The 22,332-nt window shown below is 42.1% G+C and overlaps 1 non-coding gene across 1 annotated transcript; it reads right to left on the reverse strand.

Annotated features, from left to right (window-relative positions):
* Window positions 1-449: 449 nt before the first annotated feature.
* TRNAA-CGC (transfer RNA alanine (anticodon CGC)) lies at window positions 450-522 on the reverse strand. The gene has a single exon. It is a non-coding gene; the product is annotated as a tRNA-Ala (tRNA).
* Between the last annotated feature and the right edge of the window lie 21,810 nt (window positions 523-22,332).

Genomic DNA, 22,332 nt, shown 5'->3' on the forward strand with positions numbered 1-22,332 from the left:
CTATTTTCTCTGCTTTTCTGGCATGGGATTGATACAGTTGTTTTGAAAAGTAATGTAGTTTCCAGTAATTAAAAGCATCTAGAAGAGTTTCAATAATGGTAAAAAGTACTCACATTTGCCCCTTCATACAAAATACTGCATTGCGTTTTATCCAAAACAGGTACACTCTCCAGAGGAACTTTTACATAGCCCACAATGGAGGAAAGCATTTAGTTTCCACATTATAAGTTAACCCACAGGCCCGCTTCAGCTTTCACCGGTTGGTCTAACTGCACGTTCTATTTCCTGGAGCTGTTACCGAGACCTCATTGGAAACCTCGGTGGATTTAAAGCACACAAGATGATCATGAGAGCTGGGAGGACTTTCCTTTGTGGATTTTTTCACTAAGGATCTTTTCTTTTTTAAAATTTTGGTTGGATTTTCTTTTCTTTTCTTTCTTTCGTTTTAATGGAGGTCCTGGGGATTGAACCCAGGACCTTGTGCATGCGAAGCATGTGCTTTACCACTGAGCTAGAGCCTCCCCCCCACCAAGGATATTTTCAGTGTTCATTAACATTGTAAACTGTATCAGTATCACATTCTTACATCCTTTTTTTAAAATTGTGATTAAAATGCATAACATGACACCATTTAAATCATTTTAAGTGTACAGTTTTGTGGTGTTAACTATCCTTACATTACTGTACAAACAAGTTTAACAACAGGTTTCTCTCCTTTAAGCATGGGGGGGTTAGCTAGGAAACTAACTCCCTGAAATGGCACAAGACAGCACCTGAGATACTGAAGGAGGATAATAAAATGGCCACACTTAGGCTAACAGATTGCTTATTCCTATGCTTGCCCTTAACACTGTCAACTGACCTGGCTGACTGATGGCTACTCACTGTCAACGGGGTGCTTGTGACAAAGCTGGACGGTGGGAGCCTGGGCTCTGGATGCCTTGCTGAGCAGCTGAACCAGAGCCAGCCAGCAGCCACCCGCCTTGGACAACCTGTCGGGTTGGAAAAATAAGCCTCCATTTGTTGAAGTCAGAAGTAACGAGCTACCTGTTGCTAGGTCCAGGACACGCGTTCCTGGACCAGCCTCCCATAGTGAGCGTGAAAATGCTACAGGACATCTCAGAGCAGATTTGCCATTGCTCTTTAATTTTTTGTTTTGGTTTATTTGCTTTTGGTGGACTGGAGGTCTTTATAGTTTACAGGGAGGAGGAAACACCTCTGTGCATACCAGTTTCCTGGCCTTGTATTTTTTGATAATGTCACTGAAGTGGATTTGCTAGTTAGAAAGGACAAATTGTAAGGCTTTCCGTACATCTGAGATGGTTAAGTTAGGTACAGCCACATGTTACTGAGGACAGGATGCACACTTTGGGGGATATTATATGCTTTGCCTAAGTCCACAGGAAAAACCCAAGACTTAAAGCCACCCTCAGATTCTGATGATTTCATCGTTCCGTTAACCTGCAGCCATCCACGTGGGATGAGGAGGGGCCCCTGGGGACACTCCGCTGTACAGGGTACTGAATACCCTGTAGAAGACTCTCTACTGCTGTTTTCTCTAACAGCCCCTCCCTTCTCTTATCTCTTGACCTCCAGCTGCCCAGTGCTGCCTGCTGAGGCTGCCGGGCGATCCAGCTAGGATGCTCCTGCTCAGAGTCATCTGATAACACATCCATTTGATCTCTAATCTTCTACAGCAGTTCTCAAGCTTTGACCACAGAACTCTAGGGCCACAGGTCCCTGAGATCACTGTAATGGCTCCGGATTTGCCTTGTTCACTCTATCTGCAGCAATGGTGTAGAAGCAATGCTGAGTACACTGTTGCATCTTAGTGTAAATCAAAGGTGACACCAAAATGCACTGGTACTCACTGGACACTTGACTGCCACAAATTAACTATTTTTTTTTAAAGGTCAATTTCATTTAAGAAAGTTTTTGATGAAGCAGTGAACATTATTTATTTTATTAAATTTCAGGCCTCGAGGACAAGTCTTTTTAACATTCCATGTGACTGATTGGGAAGGTCCCATAAAAAAACTTCCGTTTGCATTCCAAAGTGGAATGGCTGTCTTTAGAAAAAGCTCCCATGTGATTAAGTTGTGAGCTGAACTGGCTGCTCCTTTATTAGAAACACATCTTTATTTGAAAGAATAACTGACAAGCTACGGTTATTCACGCCTGGGCGCTGGACAGATATTTCTGTAAAAGTGAGCAGATGGAACCAAGCAGCACTGTTGTCCATGGTAAAATCCAAGCTATCAAGCAAAAGTTAGTTTTGGAAAACTTCTCAGCAACTGAGATCTTCGGCACTGTCTCAGGAGTTAAAGGCCTTCCTGATAAGATTGATGATAATATTAGTGAATGTGATGTTCTGATATTGTATATTGAATTTGGAAGGGCTTTATAATTTTTCAAAATGTTTTTCAAATGACTACTGCATGACATTACAAAATAAAGCACAGGAGAAGGCCCATTCAGATTGCAAGATAGAGCAGTGGCTTTAAATGTACCAGAAAACAAAGTTATTAATATGACTTGGACTCCACATTGCAGCTAGCCTTTAAAAAATAGAACTTGTTACATTTTTGTGTAGTATCAGAAAGAATATTCAGAATTATCTGAAAGGATTGTTAAAATATTCCTCTTTATTTCCAACTATATCTGGGAGAGGTCAAATTGTCTTCAAATGCTTCAACCAAAATACCACATTAAAATAGATGGAATTCAGCAGTAAATATGAGAATGTAGCTGTAATCTATTGAGCCAGACACTAAAGACAAGTATGAAATATGAAACAATGCCATCCTTCTCAATAATTTTTTTTTTGGGGGGTTTGGAAAAAGATAGTTACTTTTCACAAAATACATTATTTGTAAATTTCTAACAGGTTTGTTATTATTTAAAGCACATTATGAAATATTTTTAAACTGCCTCATTTTTAATTTCTAACATTGCATTTATGTATATGTTCCACATAAACAGAAGTCTTTGGGATCCTCAAAAACATGTTTAAGGTATAAAAGAGTTCCAGGATCAAAATCATAAAGAACTCAGTCTAGCATATTTGTTCATCCAGGTGACACTTGTATTTTACTGCCTCCTTTTACTTTTTTTTAACCCAAAGTAGAGAATTTTTGCAGTCTTTCAAATAGCATGACTATGAACAAGAGGGAAGTAGGTTTTTTAAATTTTATTTTTTATTGAAGTCTAGTTGATTTACAGTGTTAGTTTCAGGTGTAGAGTGAAGTGATTCAGTTATTCACATATGCACATATATATTTTTTCAGATTCTTTTCCATTATATATTATTACAAGAAATTTAATGTAGTTCCCTGTGCTATACAGTAGGTCCTCGCTGTTTATGTATTTTATATACATTAGTGTGTGTGTGTGTGAATCCCAAATTCCTAATCTATCTTTCCCCTGCCCTTTCCCCTTTGGTGACCATAGTATGTTTTCTACATCCATTTTTGGTTTATAAATAAAATTTCTATCACTTTTTGAGATTCCACATATAAGTGATATATATATGTCTTTCTCTGACTTACCTCATTCAATTTGATAATCTTTAGGTCCATATCTGTTGCTGCAAATGGCATCATTTCATTCTTTTTTATAGTTGAGTAATATTTCATTGTATAAATACACCACAACTTCTATGTCCAGTCATATGTAGATGGACATTTAGGGTGATTGCATGTCTTAGCTATTGTAAATAGACTAGTGCTGCTGTGAGGACTGGGGTGCTTGTGCCTTTCTGAATTATAGTTTTCTCTGGATGTATGCCCAGGAGTGGGATTGCTGGGTCATATGGTAAGTCTATTTTTAGTGTTTTAAGGACTCTCCATACTGTTCTCCATGCACCAAACTACATTCCCACCCACAGTATAGGAGGGTTCCCTTTCCTCCACATCTTTCCAGCATTTATCATTTGTGGACTTTTTAATGATGGCTGACTGATGTGAGGGGATATCTCATCATGGTTTTGATTTGCATTTCTCTGATAATTAGTGATACTAAGCATCTTTTCATGTGCCTGTTGGCCATCTAGATGTCTTCTTTGGAGAAATGTCTTTTTAGGTCTTCGGCCAATTTTTGGATTTTTTTTTTTTAAGCTGTATGAGCTGTTTGTATATTTTGGAAATTAGCCCCTTATCATTGCATCATTTGCAAATATTTTCTCCCATCCTGTGGGTTGTCTTTTCATTTTGTTTATGGTTTCCTTTGTGGTACAAAAGCTTTTAAGTTTAATTAGGTTCCATTTGTTTATTTTTGCCTTTGTTTCCATTACTCTAGGAGCTGGTTCAAAAAAATATTGCTGCAATTTATGTCAAAGAGTATTCTGTCTATATTTTCCTCTAGGAGTTTTATAGTATCTGGTCTTTAATCCATTCTGAGCATACCTTTGTGTATGGTGTTAGAGAATGCTTTGATTTCATTCTTTTACATGATAGAAAGTCCAGAAATAAACCCACGCATGTATGGTCTATTAACCTATGACAAAGGAGGCAAGAATATGCAATGGAGAAAAGACAGTCTCTTCAATAAACAGTGCTGGGAAAACTGGGCAGCTACCTGTAAAAAGAAGTCATTTTCATTTAAGAAAATTTCAATGCCTTGTTGAAGCATCTTTTTCTGCAGAAGCATAAAATGATTCTTTGGGACAAGAAGCCCCTCCTTCTTAAACTAAATCTCACATGGGTAAAGGATCTCCAGGATTTGCCTGTTCCTCTTATAGCTTCCAAAAAGAGATGCTAGGAAATCTAGACCTGGACTTATATCTACAAATAAAAATGCTACAAATAGAAAGAGACTCAGAGAATTCAGTTCCACTCACTCGCTATATAAGGGAAATAAAGCCCAGAGATGTTATGTGACTCCTGTAAAGGCACAGGACAGCTTGGCACACCTCAAACTGGAACTTAGTTTCCCTGGTTCTTTGTCTCTTTCTATGGTACAGTGTGTCTTGACAATAACTTTTGTTTTAAAATTGCATTTTTGCTTTTTTGACAATATGATGGTGTTGACCTTAATCTCATCTCAATTTAATGACTTCATCTTTCACAGGCTCTCTCGTGGGTAGAATTATACACAATTACCGGTAGTACAGCAGAGATTCCAGAGCTATTGTTGGCATGAAATGGTGAGTAAGTGCAGGATGACCTTTGCTTACCAAATATAGAAACAGAAGACGTTCCCAGATTGTGGAGGGCGAGCAGTTGCCCAGTGTGTTCATGCATCTGCAGGTCTGCACAAGCTCTGGGAGTCCCTGTGAGTTCACATCAGTGTTTTGACTCATGCAACTTTTGGCTAAACTCTTAACTTTCCCATGTCCTTCCTCATTTCTGTTCCATGACATGGTTGCGACTAAAATATATTTTCTCTACAGAAGCTCTGTTACATAAAGAAAACATATCACTCTTTCAAAGGCGTGCAGTCTTTTTCACTGAGAATATTTAATGTGTTGAAAAATAAACAAATATAATTAAAATAAGAATAATGATACTGGTTGGATTCTTCCCTGTATAAATTACTTGTATTTTTGCCATCTTGTGACCATACATTAGATCCATGACCTGGAACAGATTCTCACAGAGGCATACATTTGATCATAAAGTAAGTCAGGGAAGTGAGAACAGGGGGAGGGTAGAGCTCAGTGGTAGAGTGTGTGCTTAGCATGCACGAGGTCCTGGGTTCAATCCCCAGTGCCTCCATTTAACAAAAAAATAATAATAATAAACAAATAAACCTAATTACTCCCTCCCCCAAAAAACCCAAACAAAAAAGTAAATAAATAATAATGAAAAATTTAAAAAGAAAGGGTGAACAGAAATAAAATATATGTAATGCCACAAATGGGAAAAAAAACAACTCAGGAGTATGTTTCCCAGTGTTCAGATAGCAGGTCCGCACAGGTGCCTCCGAGTGTAACCACCAGGGAGGTCAGCGTGCACCACTGTGTGATGCGAGCCTTTCACAACCACCTTTTAGTTTTACTAGCATTGACTGTCCAATAGTTTAATTCAGGATACAGATTCACTTTGAAAATGAAAAGCACCAGTGTCTGACATGTGTGTGGGAGAAGGTGGTGGTGGATTATGTGGGGCGTCCGCTAGAACATAGCCGGCGCTTCACCACGTGTCCTCAAAACTCAGCGATTTTGAAGAGTTGAAAAAATACTCTTGGAACCTTCAGGTCATCAAATGATCTTAGGCTGCATCTGGTAAGTTGCTTGGTGCTATTGTGGGCATAACTATGTAAAAATAACTCACGTTCCTGCTACCTTTCCCTGCCAGCACACAAATACCCATAGAAACTCAATATTATCCTAGGATAAAAACCAGCACATTTTCTCTAAGATTATTTGTATTACTTATATGGCCAAAAATTTTTTTTGATAAATATCCTGTGCTATTTTTAGTGGCTGACAAGCTCATTCTGTTCTCTGCAGGAATCCTCTTGTGCAGAGCTCCCCATCACTTTGTGATGGATTCCTCACATGTTGGGATGGGGCAGCACCATCGCATCCCCAAAGTGGGGTTTAATACAGTTAGTATATCTGGACCCTACTAGTCAAGGTACCAGTTCTCCCAAGGACAAATGTGACTTTCTATCCGGCAGGCTCCCCCACAGGGTTATAGCTAAACATAGAAATTACAGAAAGGCTTTGCATACAAGTTATTAATGTGTTCTGTCTTTTAAAAATCAAAATGTTAAAGCCGTGAGGATCTTGGTGAACACGTTTGTTTTATTATTTAGGACAAATACGATAAATAGAAAAGCCTGCTCTGAGGATAGGTTCTTTCTGTACTTAGTTATCTGAAGACCTCAACAGCATTGCCAATAACTCTGTATGTCTGCATTTAGTATTAATGTCATAGGAACCATCCACTTCCATCAAAATAGTCCAAGGAAACAGGTGTAGAATAGATTATAGTCCATTTAAAACATTGCTTGCTGAATTGTTTTTAAATAGGCTTCTGTGAAACTGCACCCACTGGGAGAAAAATGAAATCAGAATGAATCACACACCCAAAGGTCATTGATCTAAAAATACAGGTCCTGTGAAATGCATGAACACATTCGCCTTCATGGCAGTCACCAAGTGAGAGGATTTCAGAGTCCTGCCAAACCGTTTAAGCAGCTAAGCTTGCTGATTAATTTATCAGCAGCAGAGAAGGCAGCAGCTCCAGTGCCCTGTGTCCGCAGGGAGGAGAGCAGTAAACAGTGACCTGCCAGGGACGGACGGAGATCAAGAGCCCCCTCTCTGCGGGAGGGAGGAGAAGCATCTGGGCGCAGCACAGGGGAGCCAGCCTCAGCCCCCAGGAGGTGCCGGGATGGGCACCAGGGGCGTGCCGCGCTGGGGACGAGGCCAGCTTGGAAGTGGGGCAGTGTCTGCGGCCATCCAGACAGTGATCATGGTTCCTAAAAGCCATGGAACTTAGGTGTTTCTCATGTTGGTGTCTCTACAGTGTCCTGGAGAGGGAGAGTGCTTTCACAGGGACAGGGGTCTCCTTGTGGGGAGGGCGGTAACAGGAATGCGCTGGCTTGTCTTTCATTTTTGAACTGAGCCCTGAGCCAGTGGACAGCTCTCTCTGATAAGTGTTAGAGGGGATATTGGATACGTATTTCAGTTTTGATAGCTTGGCACGAACAGTTGCCTTGCTTCACAGAAGGCTCAGGGGTGGATACCTCTTCCACAGTGATGCTGCACTGTGAGAAAACTGCCTTTTGATAATACTGCTTATTGGTGAATAAATACGCACACACAAGTGGGGTGACCAGTAGTGGCGGCAGTAAGGTCTGTTTACCCTGGTGCCGGCTAGTTAGGGACATGTTGTCATTAGAGAATTAAAAATAATAAAACCAGCAAACATCAGGATGGCATTGTTATCACCATGCTGGTGACTGTTAACATTATCAGCAACAAAGTGCCCCTCCCTGTCAGAAAGGACCCCCTCACGCTGGCGTGCAGTCGCCCTTGGTATCTGCAGAGGGCTGGTTCTCTGCAGTAAATTTGGGAGTTTGAGATTCACAAATATTAACCACTATATATAAAAATAGATTTAAAAAACCCCAAATCTCTTCTATACAGTACAGGGAACTAGATTCAATAGCTTGTAATAACCTTTAATGAAAAAGAATATGAAAACAAATCTATGAATGTATATGCATGACTGGGACATTGTGCTGAACACCAGAGATTGACACATTGTAACTGACAGTACTTCAATAAAAAAATAATAATAAAAAAAAAAAAACGGAACGACAATGGAGGAGAAGGGTGGCTAGATTTCCCTTCGGCAGCAAGAGATGCCTCTACCTCTACTGAGAGGGAAGAAAGGAAGCACTGAAGTTCCTGTGGGTTATGCAGTTCAAGAGGGGAGACCTCCTTTAAAGGTTTCTCTTTCAGCAATAAAGAGAGAGAAATGAATGAAGTGAAAATGAGATGACACAGAAAATGTGTCTGTAAGTGAGGAGGAGTGGCAGGGTGGTAGGTTTGTATGCTAAGGTCGTACTTGGGAGAATCTGTTGAGGGCAGTGGGAGAGCCGGCTGGACATAAAGGGGTTTCTGGGTTGCACCAAAGACACAGGTGGGGCTGGTGGGGCTGGAGACCATGGCTTTGTGGAGGCACCTGCCTCCACTCCTGTTAGGTTTTCTCCAGCCCGGCAGGAGAGTTGGGGCTACGCTACCAGAACAGCCAGTTGATGGTCTCAATCCAGGTGAGGCTCACAGGGCCTTTTAGTGGGATGAACAAGGAGTGGGATTCCTGCTAAAATGTTCTGTATGGATGTGGATCCATGCCAGCCGACAGATGGCTTTAGATTGTGCTCCACATAGTGTGGACACAAAGAGTTTGCACACAGGGTGGAAATGCAGGACCAGAGGGGCAAAAATAAAAGCCTGATTTCTTGTTTTATTTATTGAAATACAGTCAGTTACAATGTGTCAGTTTCTGGTGTACAGCATCATGTCCCAGTCACACACACACACACACATATATTCATTTTCATATTCTTTTTTTATTAAAGGTTATTACAAGATACTGAAGATAGGTCCCTGTGCTATACAGAAGAAGTTTATCTTTTATCTATTTTTATATATAGTAGTTAGCGCTTACAAATCTCAAACTCCCAAGTAATTGACTTTTAATCCATAAAACTTCAATGAAATATGAAGGATTGCTTATGTATTTTACTGCAGTCTTTAAGTGGGGCTATGGCACTGCCCTAAACTAGCATTTGTATGTCTAACAGCTCTTCCAAAAGATGACAGCTAATTCCATCCCCATGTGCTGGTTTGCCGTCTTAGAAAAACAGCCTAAGTTCCTGAACTTGAAATGGTGATAACATAGTTTTGTTTTTCACATGTCATGAATTTTATTTAACTCCATTTTGCTCTCTGGAAAGGACAGAGTTACCAGAGGGAATTCATATCTTTTTGGAAAAATTTCCCTTGGCTTTCTCAGCTAACTTACCGCTCATGATGCAAAACCGTTCTGTCTGATGTAAAATTGTCAAAGTGCGAAACTTCAATATCAGAAGGAACATGGTGCTAAATTTAAACTGGGAAAGGACTTTACAATCAGAGAGTCTATTTTGTGCTCTTAGTAATAATAGAGAGTGACATGTCTTTGCCACTAGCTGACTTTTCCGTGTCGCTTCTGCAGCCAGCAGCCACAATGCTGTATGTTGACCTCGATGGATGGTGACACATCTCATTAATTATGTGGACACAAACCCCCTTTATGAGTAGGGGGTGGGGTGGGGGGGACGTTTCTTGTCATTTTAGCTGTGTGCCACACCAGATATCTCATCTGTTCTCACTGATTTCAGTGAGAGCCTGTTCACTTTTGTGTTGTGGCTGTTTCATGTGTTGCTTGTTTATAAGTGTCTTTGTGGACATACTTAGGTGGATGTGTATATGTAGGTTGGCTTGTGCGCTTTGGGGCTAAGGTCCTAGCCTTAGCTGATCACTGCAGTCACTAAAAAGCACTGAGCAGTAATTTAGCCACTTGCAGGGTTAAGTCGGCTACATCCGGTAGACGCCCAACATTTCAGCTCTATTGACGTGGAAGCTGAGAAATAATGTAACGTCACGGAGCCACACACCATTAGGTATGTTAGGGCCTGGGCTGACCCTAAAGTCCCAAGTTTTCAACATACACTCAAATATTCTTCTTAAACTGTTCTCAAACTAGCTTGCAAGATTGATTGCAGATAATCAAGCAAAGAAAGTGTGTCCCATTTCCCAAGCTGAATGTATTTGAATTCCCTAACCTATATCAGTTAGCAAGGCTTTGTTAACACTTGTCTGCACCAAATTATGCCATTAACCTTTCCTTGGAAAAAAAAAAAAAGCTGTAAATTTAAGCACAATTTAAAACTATGTTCTTCTCATGTTTTAATAGATGAATTAATATTTAGTTGAATGTGTCATTTTGTTTGCCTTTCATTTTAAGATGCATTTTATTTTAAGATGCCTTTTATTTTAGGAAATAGTACATGAGCATCAAAAGTCAACAACAGTTGAATATTATCCAGTCAGTTTAACTGTTATGTTGAAGGCTATTGTGTGCAGTTCTAAGATCTTTAAAAGAAAGTTACTCTCTGAAAGGGAAGCAATGGTAAGAAATAACACTTAATCTATCAGATTGATCGATAGAGAACTGTCCCCCACTAATCTATGACTTATAACTAAGCTGATGTTCAAGGTTTGGAAACATAGAAAAACAAGGCGATATGATTTCTAGCCTTCTGACTGGAGTGATGGGAACATCCATCGAAAACAGTGATCTGAAAAAAGGAGAAAAGCCCTTTTTTCACATGAGACACTGGGCATATTTGGTTTTGTTGTTGAACTTCCTAATCTCAAAGCTCTGTGAGCAAAATATTATTGCTCCCATTCTAGGCGAGGAAATTGAGATTTGAAGAGACTTCACTCAAGATTACAGAGCAAAAGCAAAATGTGACTCTCAGGCCACGTTCCTGATTCTACATCCACGCCACCTTTCATGGATTATGTAAAAAGGAACATTTGTCAATAAGAATTTTTTATTGTGTCTTCAGTGCTGTTGATCAGAAGTATTCTAGTTTGCCTCATAGTCCTATTCTTGTCACATTAAAAATGCTCACGTAGATGATGATGAGTTTGATAAAAGTGCCCTTCCATAACTTCCCAATCCCATGGTAACAGACATTTTTAGATGGTAATTTCATGACATCCTTTCCTTATTAGGTGAAGAATGCATGAACCATTCACAGGGGTAACAACTGGGGTTGGTTTATGAATTCAGATGAAGTGTATCACGTTTCCTTTGCTTTATCGCCTCTGTGTCAGGTGACAATATGTTTCTTTACCTGCAAAGCTCAGAGCCTCCTTTTGAACCAGCATGACCATCAAGGGATCAAACTGCCCTGGGAAGGCTGACTTGCACTGGTCCTTCTGCTTTTCGCATCTCTTCTTTCTTTTAACTCAACGTGTCACACAAATAAATGTCAAAAACAGACTGCCATTCATTTTTGTTAGTCAAAAACCAAATCAAAGATGTGTGAGAAGGAAGGAGTGTGGAGAATTATGCTTGAAGTCAGAGGAGCAAGCATCAGAATGCGCAAGCCACAGCTGTTTCCATCATCAGCTCCTCTAGAACTGGAATTCTCCCCACACGGAGAAGCTCTTTGGTGATAACATACCCCAACATGTTACTGTAGGAACAGAGTAGCTTTTAAAAACGGGCATTTAATTTCTCTTTGAAAGTTGACAAATTTCAAAGAAAATATTTGTTTATATTAACTTTTTTTTTATTGAGTAATAGTCATTTTGCAATGTTGTGTCAAATTCCAGTGTAGGGCACAACTTTTCAGTTATACATGAATGTATGTATGTTCATAGAAAATATTAAACACTCTTGTTTGTCACAGTGCCTGTTCCTCTGCCAGACAAAATAATTCACCAACTAAAATAAAATTCAAGGTGACACTGAAGAGAATTTTCCTCAAATGAGGTTGATGATGTGTGGTATTTATTTACTTTCCATTTTCCACTTATACCTAAATTATAAATACTTTGCATTTATTTTTTTTCCTGATAGTGGAAAGAAAATAGAAAAGAAAAATAATTGAGTTATAAATGCTAGTCCATTATTATTTCAATTAAGCTAGCAGATAGAGCACAAGTTAGGTGCTGAGTAAAATGAGTTTTATTAGGATTATTATCCCTAAAATGAACAGTGAGAATATTTTACCCTGATCCACATTATCCTCTTTATTCCAGTAAAACCAAATTGAGCTACTTTGCAGGTGGAACAATGGTGCCCAGGGGTGAAATCTCACAAGCTCCCTCATGCAGTCTCTGTACTACCCTGGTAGGGTCTTTTTTTTTTAACATCTCCATGCCTGTGTTCTTACCTGTTGGTAGGAATAATACTAGAGATGTGATTTTTATATAAATAAATGTTATGAACTAAATGTTTGTCTTCCTCCCCAAATTTATGTGTTGGGACCCCTGTCCCCTAATGTGGCAGTCTTAGGACATGGGGCCTTTGGGAGGCAATTAGGATTCAGCGAGGTCATGAGGATGAAGCCCCCGTGAATGGAATTAGTGCCCTTATATTATGAGAGTGGTACGAGAGTGAAGTCGTGGCTCTCTGCCACATGTGGACTGGAGAGGCTGGCAGTCTGTCGCCTGGAAGAGCGCCTTCCCCAGAGCTCAGCCCTGCTGGCCGGTAATGGTGGCGAGAACATAACTGTTGTCTGTGAACCATGCAGTCTGTGTACTGTGTTACAGCGGCCAAATGGACTAAGGCCAGTATTTATGATGTGGACTTGTGCCACCAAACACGAGATTTGTGGCTTTGTGACATGGCTTCACTGAGAACAGTACAGAATTTGCCTTCTGTTTCAGTTGGCCTGGTAGCAACACTTTCCTGGAATTATTGAGATAATGAATGTGATTCAGTTTTGCTCTGCCGCCCCAGCCTCCTCTACCCTCAGCCTCCCCTCAGCCCTCTTCTATCTGAGCCCACGTCACTCTTCCAGAGGCCATTTCAAATGCACCTCTCCTGTGTTGCTTTCACGCTTCCTGATCTCAAGGCTGCATTAGTTTCCGTGTGCTGCTGAAACAAGTTGCTACAAACTTAGTGGCTTAAAACTTCTCACTGCTCTGGAGGCCAGAAGTTCAAAATTGGGTGTCAGCAAGGCTGTGCTCCTTCCAGAAGCTCCAGGGGAGAGTCTACCCATGGATTCTTGCCGCTTCGGGTGGGTCTAGGTAATTCTTAGGGCTGTGGGAGCACCTCCCGGCCTTCAAGGACAGCACCTTCAAATCTCTCTATTAGGTTTCATAATAACCATCTCTCCCTCTGCTGTGTAGTCACCTTCTGCTTCTCTCCTATAACACCTGTGATTAGACTGGGGACCCGATCACCTAGCCGAGAGTCATCTCCCCAAATCAAGATTATTAACTCACATCTGCAAAGGCACTTTTTCCTAAAAAGGCAAGATATACATATTCTATTGATGAGCGTCTGCTATCTTTGCTTTTGAGTGGCTGTTAATCAGACTAGGACATAAGTGATCTCTTCTTTGTTTTGTTTTTAATTGAAATATAGTCAGTTACAATGTATCAGTCTTGGAGTGCAGCACCATGTCCCAGGCATGCATATACACACATATATTCATTTTCATAGTCTTTTTCATTAAAGATTATTACAAGATATTGAATATAGTTCCCTGTGACATACAGAAGAATATTTTAAATCTATTTTTATATATAGTGGTTAACATTTGCAAATCTCAAACTCTCAAATTTATTCCTTCCCACACTCTTTCCCTGGTAACCATAAGGTTGTTTACTATGTCTGTGAGTCTGTTTCTTTTGTAGATGAGTTCATTAGCATCCTCATTTTTCTTTCTTCTTTTTTGGTTCTACATACAAGTGATATCATGTGGTAATTTTCTTTCTCTGTCTGACTTACTTCACTTAAAATGTCTCCAGGTCCATCCATGTTGCTGCAAATGGCATTATTTTAGTCTTTTTTATGGCTGAGTATTATTCCATTGTATAAATATACCATGACTTCTTTATCCAGTCATCTGTTGATGGACATTTAAGTTGTTTCCAGTCTTGGCTATTGTAAATAGTACTGCTATGAACATTGGGGTGCAGGTATCATCCTGAAGTAGGGTTCCTTCTGGATATATGCCCAGGAGTGGGATTCCTGGGTCATATGGTAAGTCTATTCCTAGTCTTTTGAGGAAACTCAATACTGTTTTCCACAGTGGCTGCACCAAACTGCATTCCCACCAGCAGTGTAGGAGGGTTCCCTTTTCTCCACAGCCTCTCCAATATTTGTCATTTGTGGACTTTTTATGTTACAGATAAGGATGTTGAGGCTCTGAGAAGCTAAGTAACCTGTCCAAATTCCAGTGGCTCAGAAGTGCTGGAATGAACAAGCTAAGGAGCCAGTTTCCCACTCATCATCTCCTCTGGTGTGTATGCACTGAGTCCACGCTGGAGGTCATACACTCCTCTAGACAGCGGAGACCGAGGGGTGAACAGAAAAGTTGGTGTCCCTTCCTTCACAGAGGTGACAACCAAGTGTGAGGGACACAGGCACTGTTCAGGCAGCCACATAAGTATATGTAAAGTGTCATCTGTAATATGTGTTATGAGGAAAGGAATGTGACAGTTTGTGTCATAAGAGGGTTAAGCATATTCTTAGGGAGGAATCCTAGAAAGCTCCCTGGGAAAAGCTCCTCAGGGTTTAGCTGAGAAGGAGGGTAGCAAAGGCACTGCTGTGGACTGAATCATGTCCCCCCAGATTCATATGTTGAAACCCTAGTTCCCTCTAACATGATGGTGTTTGGAGATTGGTCTTTGGGAAGTAATCGAGTTTATATGAGGCCAAGCGGGTGGGGCCCTGGTCATGGGATTAGTGCCCTTATAAGGAGAGACTTGGAGAGCTGGCTCTTACCCTTACCACCTGCATGCAGACAGAGAAGAGGTTACATGAGCACAGGCGGGCTGCCTCCAGACCACCAGCAGGGCTCTCACAGACACCAGCATGCTGGCACCTTCTTCCTGGCCTCCCTGTTGGTGTTTCCTGCTCCGTGGTGCTGTGTGGGCAGCTGAGCTGGCTGAATGGAGGGGCATACATGAGGAGACCCCTCAGCCTGTTGGAAGAGGACAAAGGCAGTGTGGTCTGTGTGCAGACCGCAAGGACTGGCACAGTTTGAATGAGGCTGTGAGGGCCCAGGCAGGGTGGGTGCACACGAGACCACTCTAGGAATGGGCTTTTGTACCGAGAGCATCAGGTGGACACGGAGACACTCAAGTCCTGCCACAGTTTTGTTCTGGAAGGATCCCTCTGGCTGCTTACAGACTGTGGAGGGGGGTGGGCATGGGGAGGGGCTGGTCCCCAGGCTCCTGCGTGCACAGCTCAGCTCACTGGGGAAGGAGCACTGAACAAATGAAGGATAAGAGGGAAGACCTGAGACGGTCTACAGACCTCTGAGGGTGCCTGCCCCATGCCCCCCACGTGAGCTCTTGCAGTCCAAACATGGGAGCTGATCGGGGCTAACTTTATAGGCTCACTTTTGACGTGCTGATTTTGAGATAACCTTGGAACACTCAAGTGATGATGTGCAGGTCTGTACTTAGAGGAGGGGTCAGGGGCAGAGATAAATGTATTTGTGGGCACTTGCTGCTCAATGGAAGAATCAGGGAGAGGGTATAAGAACATAGGAGGTTATAAAATAGATAACAAGGTCCTACCGTACAGCACAGGGAACTATATTCAACATCGTGCAGTAAAGCAGTGGGTGTCAGAGGTCAGGAACGGGCAAAGGAAGGTCCTTGCCCCACCCCCCCCACCCAGCAGAGAACTAGGCTCCTTTCCGTGGGGTTGGCTGCTCTGAGAGGCGGTGGGAGCCGGGTGGGCTGGGGTGGGAGGAGTCTGGGCGCTCCAGCCTGCATTGCTGCGATAACAAGTTAGCACGAAATTAGTTGCTTAAAATAACGGAACTTAATAGCTTACATTTCTGGAGGGGAGAAGTTTGAAACAGTTCTCACTGGGCAAAAGTCGAGGTGTCAGCAGCGCTGTCCTCCTTCTGGAGAGTCAAGGGCAAAATGTGTTCCCATGCCCTTTCCAGCTTCTGGAGGCGCCCGCCTTCCTGGGACCACGGCCCCTTCCTCACCTCCAGACCAGAAGTGCAGCATCTCGATCTCCCTCTCTGACTCTGACCCTTGCTTCTGTCCTCATGTGTCCTCATGTGACTCTTTCCCCGCCTCTCCTTTTCACCTGTCAGGACCCTTGTGACTGTGCTCAGGTCCATCCAGGCAATTCGGGGTAATGTCCCCATCTCGGGGTCCTTATTCAGCCACATCTGCAGAGGCCCCTCTGCTGGGTCAGGTAAGCTGCGCAGGCTCTGGGGGCGGGATGTGCATGTCTGTGGGAGGCCACTTCTCTGCCACCGTGCACCCCTGTCCCTCTCCCGCCTGTGGCTCCAGCTCCTGGCAGAAACCCCCTTGGGGGAGCTCTGAGTTCCTGGGTTCAGCTGCCCTGCCGGGGGTCTGACACCTGGGCTCTCACTACACCGCTTGCTGTGATGTGCCCTTCGTGGGTGGTAGGCGGCCCCTGACGCTGTGACCTTGGGTCGCCTCACGGTCCCTCATGTGGCTTCCTGCATCTGCCCTTACGCAGGTAGCAGGTAACAGCAGGCAACCGGAGGACAGCCTGAGGGTTTGTCTTCCCGGGTGGCTGGGCCTTGAAGGTGAGGACTGACGGCGGCTTGAATTCAGGTAGTGAGGGAGGTCAAAACATTTGCTCAGGTTTAAGTGAAATGATTAAATAAAAATGATTACCTATAAGTTTTCTAAGCCAAAAATCCTGCTGTATTCTGTCCTGTTACTTTTTAAAAGTGTTACTTACTTCTCAACTGTGACTCAGGGATAAGTTAATTGTATTTGTGGAAATTAGAGACAAAATTGTCACAAAAACTTCCTTTCTTTCTTTGACTGGGTAGTTGAGAATGTATCATTAAGCACTTCCACAGGTGGATGGATTTTGGTTGTTTGGTTATGATGGAAACAAGACGTGAGGTTGAAGGATGAATTAAAGCCATCAGTAAACATCCAAGGAAGGTAACGTTTAATGGAAGATTTTCTCTATAAATGATACATTTTAAACAGCACTAAAAATACAGTTTTCCAGAGATAAATTCTAAAATTAATGAATCAAGTGTTTCCTTTGGGATGTGAATAGCGAAAAACACTAAGGAAAACGTTTAAGATCCCTTAAAAGAAAGGTTTATTATAGCCGTTACCTTCATCCCAGAGGCCTTTGTTTCTCTTCAGCATTGACATCTTGATTAGAGCATCTCACCTGAGTTTATTCAGAGATCCTCCACTGGAACAGCTCGGTGAAGCAGCTTCTGACTTGGGTTCACCTCAGCTCTACCATTCGTGAGCCTTGTGATCTCAAGTTTTTTTTTTTAACCATTTTGAGCCTTGGTTCTTATAAGTAATATAGCATCAATTTAGCCCAATTCAAGAGACTGAGGATTAAACGCAGAGAATCTGTTTCTGAGTAGGTGAGCAAAGACATCGGAGGTATCATTATGGGCATGATTTTGTGGTAGAAAATTCCAGTTATAAGACTAAAGATTTATTTCTTCACTCCTTCCCTTGCATTCCCTCTCCAGCATTCTTCTTGTCAATTTTCAGGTGTCTATTAAGCATTCCGTGGAAAGGCTGATAGGAAGTTGGAGAAACAGTAAGGTTTTCAGGGAAGAGGTACAGGTTGGAAATGCACACGGATGGTATTTAACGCTATGGGGCTAGGCGGGCACATGCAGATGTAAAATGTTTCAGGAACTAGGCGTAGCACACTGTGAACCCAGAAGGCGACAAGGGGGCTCCTAAATGCTGCTACTCCCAAGGACACAGTGAATGGACAGCTCCCCATGGAGCAGTTTCCTCAGAGAGAAACACAGAAACAGCTGGGCAGCTCCTGCATGTGGGTGACTGGGAATTGATGCAATTCACGTGGGACCCAGTGCAGAGTGGAGAAGATGGGAGTTGGCCTGGGGGACCACACAGAAATCACCCGGCAAGGGGCGACACAGGGTTAGCGTGACATGTCATGGGCTCACTGGTGTCTCCCCAACATTCACATGTCAAAGTCCCAATAACCAGTAGCTCAGAATGTGGCCACGTAGGGAGACAGGGTCTTTACATAGGTAAGTGAGTGACAGTGTGGTCTGATCTAATGTGACTGGTCTCCTTAGAAGAAGAAATTTGGACACAAATGCTAAGAGAGGGAAAACTGATGTGAGAACAGGGAGAGGACAGCTGCCTGCAAGCTTGGGACAGAGGCCTGGAGCAGACCCTTCCCTTGTGGTCCCAAGAAGGAACCCACCCTGGGACCCCTTGATCTCAGACCCCCAGCCTCCTCCGCTGGATTCCCTGCCCTCCCGACAGGTGTCACCAAGGCTCCACCTACTGACTGTACTCTTACGACTCCAGAGTCCACACATCTCATATCTTTCTTAAAATAAATTAATGTTGATCTGTATTTTTTAGGCATTTCAAATAAATGAAAGCTGAATTCATTTGTTTTTCCCCTGAACCAGTTTCTGCCTCTTTCTTCCCTATATCCTGGCTTCTCCACCTAACCAGGCACCCAAGATGGAAAGTATCCTGTCATCTTGAATTCCCTCCTTTTTGTCACTCACATCCCATTTCAGTCTTCCTTTGCCTCGAAAGAACTGACTTCTTAGCTCTAGAGACATCTCTGTTCCCTCTCCCCTCTGCTGTCTCTCCATCCTTCCTGACAACCTTCAGTAAAAGCTCTCATCTGCTTTTGCACGCACCTCGTCCAGGCAAAGACAAACTTTCAAAAGGCAGGTGGAGTTATTCAAATATGTTACTAAAATTACTTTCTTCTTCACCGTGAACTGGCTACCCAAGAACAGAGCTATGGTTTATTAAACACTAAATAATTCAAAGCAATATAATTAAATAGTTTTAACCTAGAAATAATAAATATGATGTATTCTTCTTACTGGCAAATCTTTTCTTGGGTAAATATAAAGACAAAAGGAGAGTATAATTTTGAGACCTCGTATCTCGCATTTAATACCATGTTTATATGAACATAATTCTTTAGAAATTTATCTCTCCGTGAAGTCATCAGTTCCAGATTTAGGGTTAAGAGAAGTAAACTGAGATAGGTATTATGACTGGAAACTAGGTGATTTATAATCTTACTATTTAAAATTGCTGTTTTAAAACTAATTTTTTAATCCAACGCTTTATGAAGATTAAACGAGAGCAGCGCTCAGATTAATATGCACCGAGGCAGAACTGTGCACACATCTCCTGGTTTTGGCACGGTGAGCATTTACTTTATTTTAAAGTTTCAACTTTGGCATCACTGAGGCCAGTTGGAAAGTCTCAAAGTTCTCAGAACGTAGTTCCAGATTTCACTTCTCATTTACCTTGAGATGAAATCAAACATTACAGAGAATGCTCTCCCATATAGACCCTTTTAACATTCTGAATTAAAAGCACACAACCTGAGGCTGGAAACTAGCTTTGAAATACTTATCCCAGGAAAATAATTCGCTTATTCTCAGTACAAATCTAGAACAGGTTTAAAGTGGAAAAAAAATTTAAGCTTCATTACAAGAATCAGAGTTTTGTATGTGATTAGTTGTTCATCTTTACTGCTAGATTAATGAAAGCATGTCCCTAAAGTGTAATTTCTATCCTAATGGATCTTGAGAAACCTGACTAGGTATAGATCTGTGTAAGTCCAAAACGAGAAATAAAATAAATACAATTACCATTTAATGCATGAGCTCATCAGTGCCTCTCAGTCCAGCTTGCCATTTTCACTTGACATACTGCAAAAAATAATTCTCATAATTTTTTATCTATCTTTATAGAGATCACAATATAATCAGCTCAGGAATTCAGAACTTGCTATCAGTGCTATAATTAATTTTTTCAGCATTTAGTCCTACATGCTTTTGAACTTTACATGAATGACTTCAAATTGTTTAAAAAAAACTGAAACAAGTTTTTTTTTTCAATTTAAAAAAATTCAGGTGGGAAACTGGAGACATCCAATATAAATGACCTTTTAAGAAGTTTTGGCACAAATAGAAATAGAAAAATAAGTGATGGTTGGTGGAGAAAGTAGGATCTAAAGAAGATTTTACTTTTTTTAAGACGAGGGAAATTGCATGCTTGTTTGCGGTTGGAAATAATCCATTAGAGGGAGAAGAGATGGCGAAACAGAAAATAGAGGGAAGATTGCTGGTGAATCAGACCTAATACACACGTGGACGGATTACCTTTAGATAAAAACGTCAGTAGTTCACTAACCACAGAGTTCGTAGGATACACGCTGATAAGTTGGAGATATAAAAAGGGAATCTGGAAATTCTTTTCTCACAGCTTCAATTTTCTCAGTTATAAAGAAAGAAGGTTCTCAACTAGGCGTGATGATGGAGGAGGAAGAGCTGGAAGCTGGGAGAGAGGAAGCAGGAAGGGCCCTGGGGGGAGGGGCAGAGCTGACCCTGCAGCTCCTTTGAGGTCCACGGGCAACATGGTTCCGTGCTTCCATCAACCACGGTCAGATGCTCTGCTGCAGGTGTGAGGTGGGCGGAGGGTGGGCTGAACACTGCTGCGCTGTGGTCCCCGGGGAGAGACAGCCAGAGAGCTGATGATGGTTTCATGGGAGTGACTGTAATGACGCGGGGGTTTAAGCTGAATAAGGAGGAAAACTGAAATGAAGATGAAACTGAGTGAAAAGTGGCAGGGTCACAGAAGTAGACATTTCAAGAGGCTTTGAAGTCCAGGAGAACGTGCAGGAAGGGGAGGAGGTGGCGGTCAAAGGGCTGGGTGAGGGGGCTGAGAGCACAGGAGGGCTGTGATTACCGGTAGCGACAAGGCGAGGGTAGTGGGGGCAGGTGGAAGACACCATCTTCACAGGAGAGAAGCTCAGGAAGTGACCGCCCAGGGAGCCAGAAGAGCTATCCGGCGTAAGTTAAGGGCAGAGAACTCAGACAAGATGAGGAATGAATATTCGAGATACGTGGGCTTGAGAAAGGGTCTCCAAGATGCCAGCCTGAGTGAGGGATGAGATTCAAAAATGCAAGGCTGTCCAGAGAACGGAGGACGGTTGGTCTGTAACCACAAAACAGGGAGCAAGCTGAACGCCTGTTCTGCCCCCAGCCCGCGGTAAGAGGTCTGCAGGGGGAGACGGAACGAAAGCCCTCGCGGCCTGGGGCGGGCTGCGGGGGGTCTGCTTCTCCACACTTAAGAGCAAAAATGTAGTTGCTGTCCCCAGTGAAACTACTAACTCTTGTAAAATGGGGCAGAGTTCACGTGCATTTTTCTCCGTGGCACCCAGCATCGTGCTTTGCGCTTAGCAGGAAGTCTTTGTTGAATGGACTTCATTTCAGTATGCTGTCCCTTTATTCTGCTGGTCCTTTTATTCTGCTTATACTGGAATCAGATGCAAAACGTGAAACTATAAGATGAATAGAATTTCATCTCACTCTGTTAGAGATAACTCGGAGATATTCACCGAAGATGCGAGAGGAAGTAGAAAATACGCACTGAAGGGACGTGTGGTTGACAACGTTGCTGGAGTGGTTAAAACGACAAAGTGAGGACAAGGAAGAACATCTTAAACGTTTTGTGGGTGGTAGGTGAGTAGGGTGGAGATAAAGGTTGATAGAGATTGAATTCTCCTATGAAATGTAACAGGTTAATGCTGAATTACAAGCCTACAGGTCCCAAGGATATTGTTACAGGGGATCAGATCAAGCAGTGATTCTGATGAATCTGCAAAGGCAAGTTCATTGTGAAGTTATCAGTGAGGAATTGTTAAACACATGTAATTACATTTTTCTTTCTTTAGTGTTCTGGGAAAATAGGGTTGAATTCACAGCCACTCCAGTACTTTAGACGGCGTCTTCCATGGCAGACCTTAATTGAATGGCAGAGTGAAGAGGATGCAAATATAGAGGCACTATGAAAAGCCATTGTGTACAGGCTTAGGGAGGGTTGGGAAAAATAAAGAATGTAATCATTTTAGATTATTTTTCTGCTTCTTCGTTTTCTTTAAGTTTTCTTTTTATTGGATTGATCAGTCATTCCAGAAATACAGATTACTTCTTGTCTTTGTGGACTGAATGGTAACCATTTCCTGCCATCTGAGGCTCTTCTGTTGCAATTTTGGGAGCAGTCTGAAAAGATCAGATTAAAATCTATACACTCTTCAGTGTGACAATTTTCAGTTTTAGCAATTTATTCTAGCG

This window comes from Camelus dromedarius, chromosome 1 (assembly GCF_036321535.1).
Source record: "Camelus dromedarius isolate mCamDro1 chromosome 1, mCamDro1.pat, whole genome shotgun sequence".
Lineage (NCBI taxonomy): Eukaryota > Metazoa > Chordata > Mammalia > Artiodactyla > Camelidae > Camelus > Camelus dromedarius.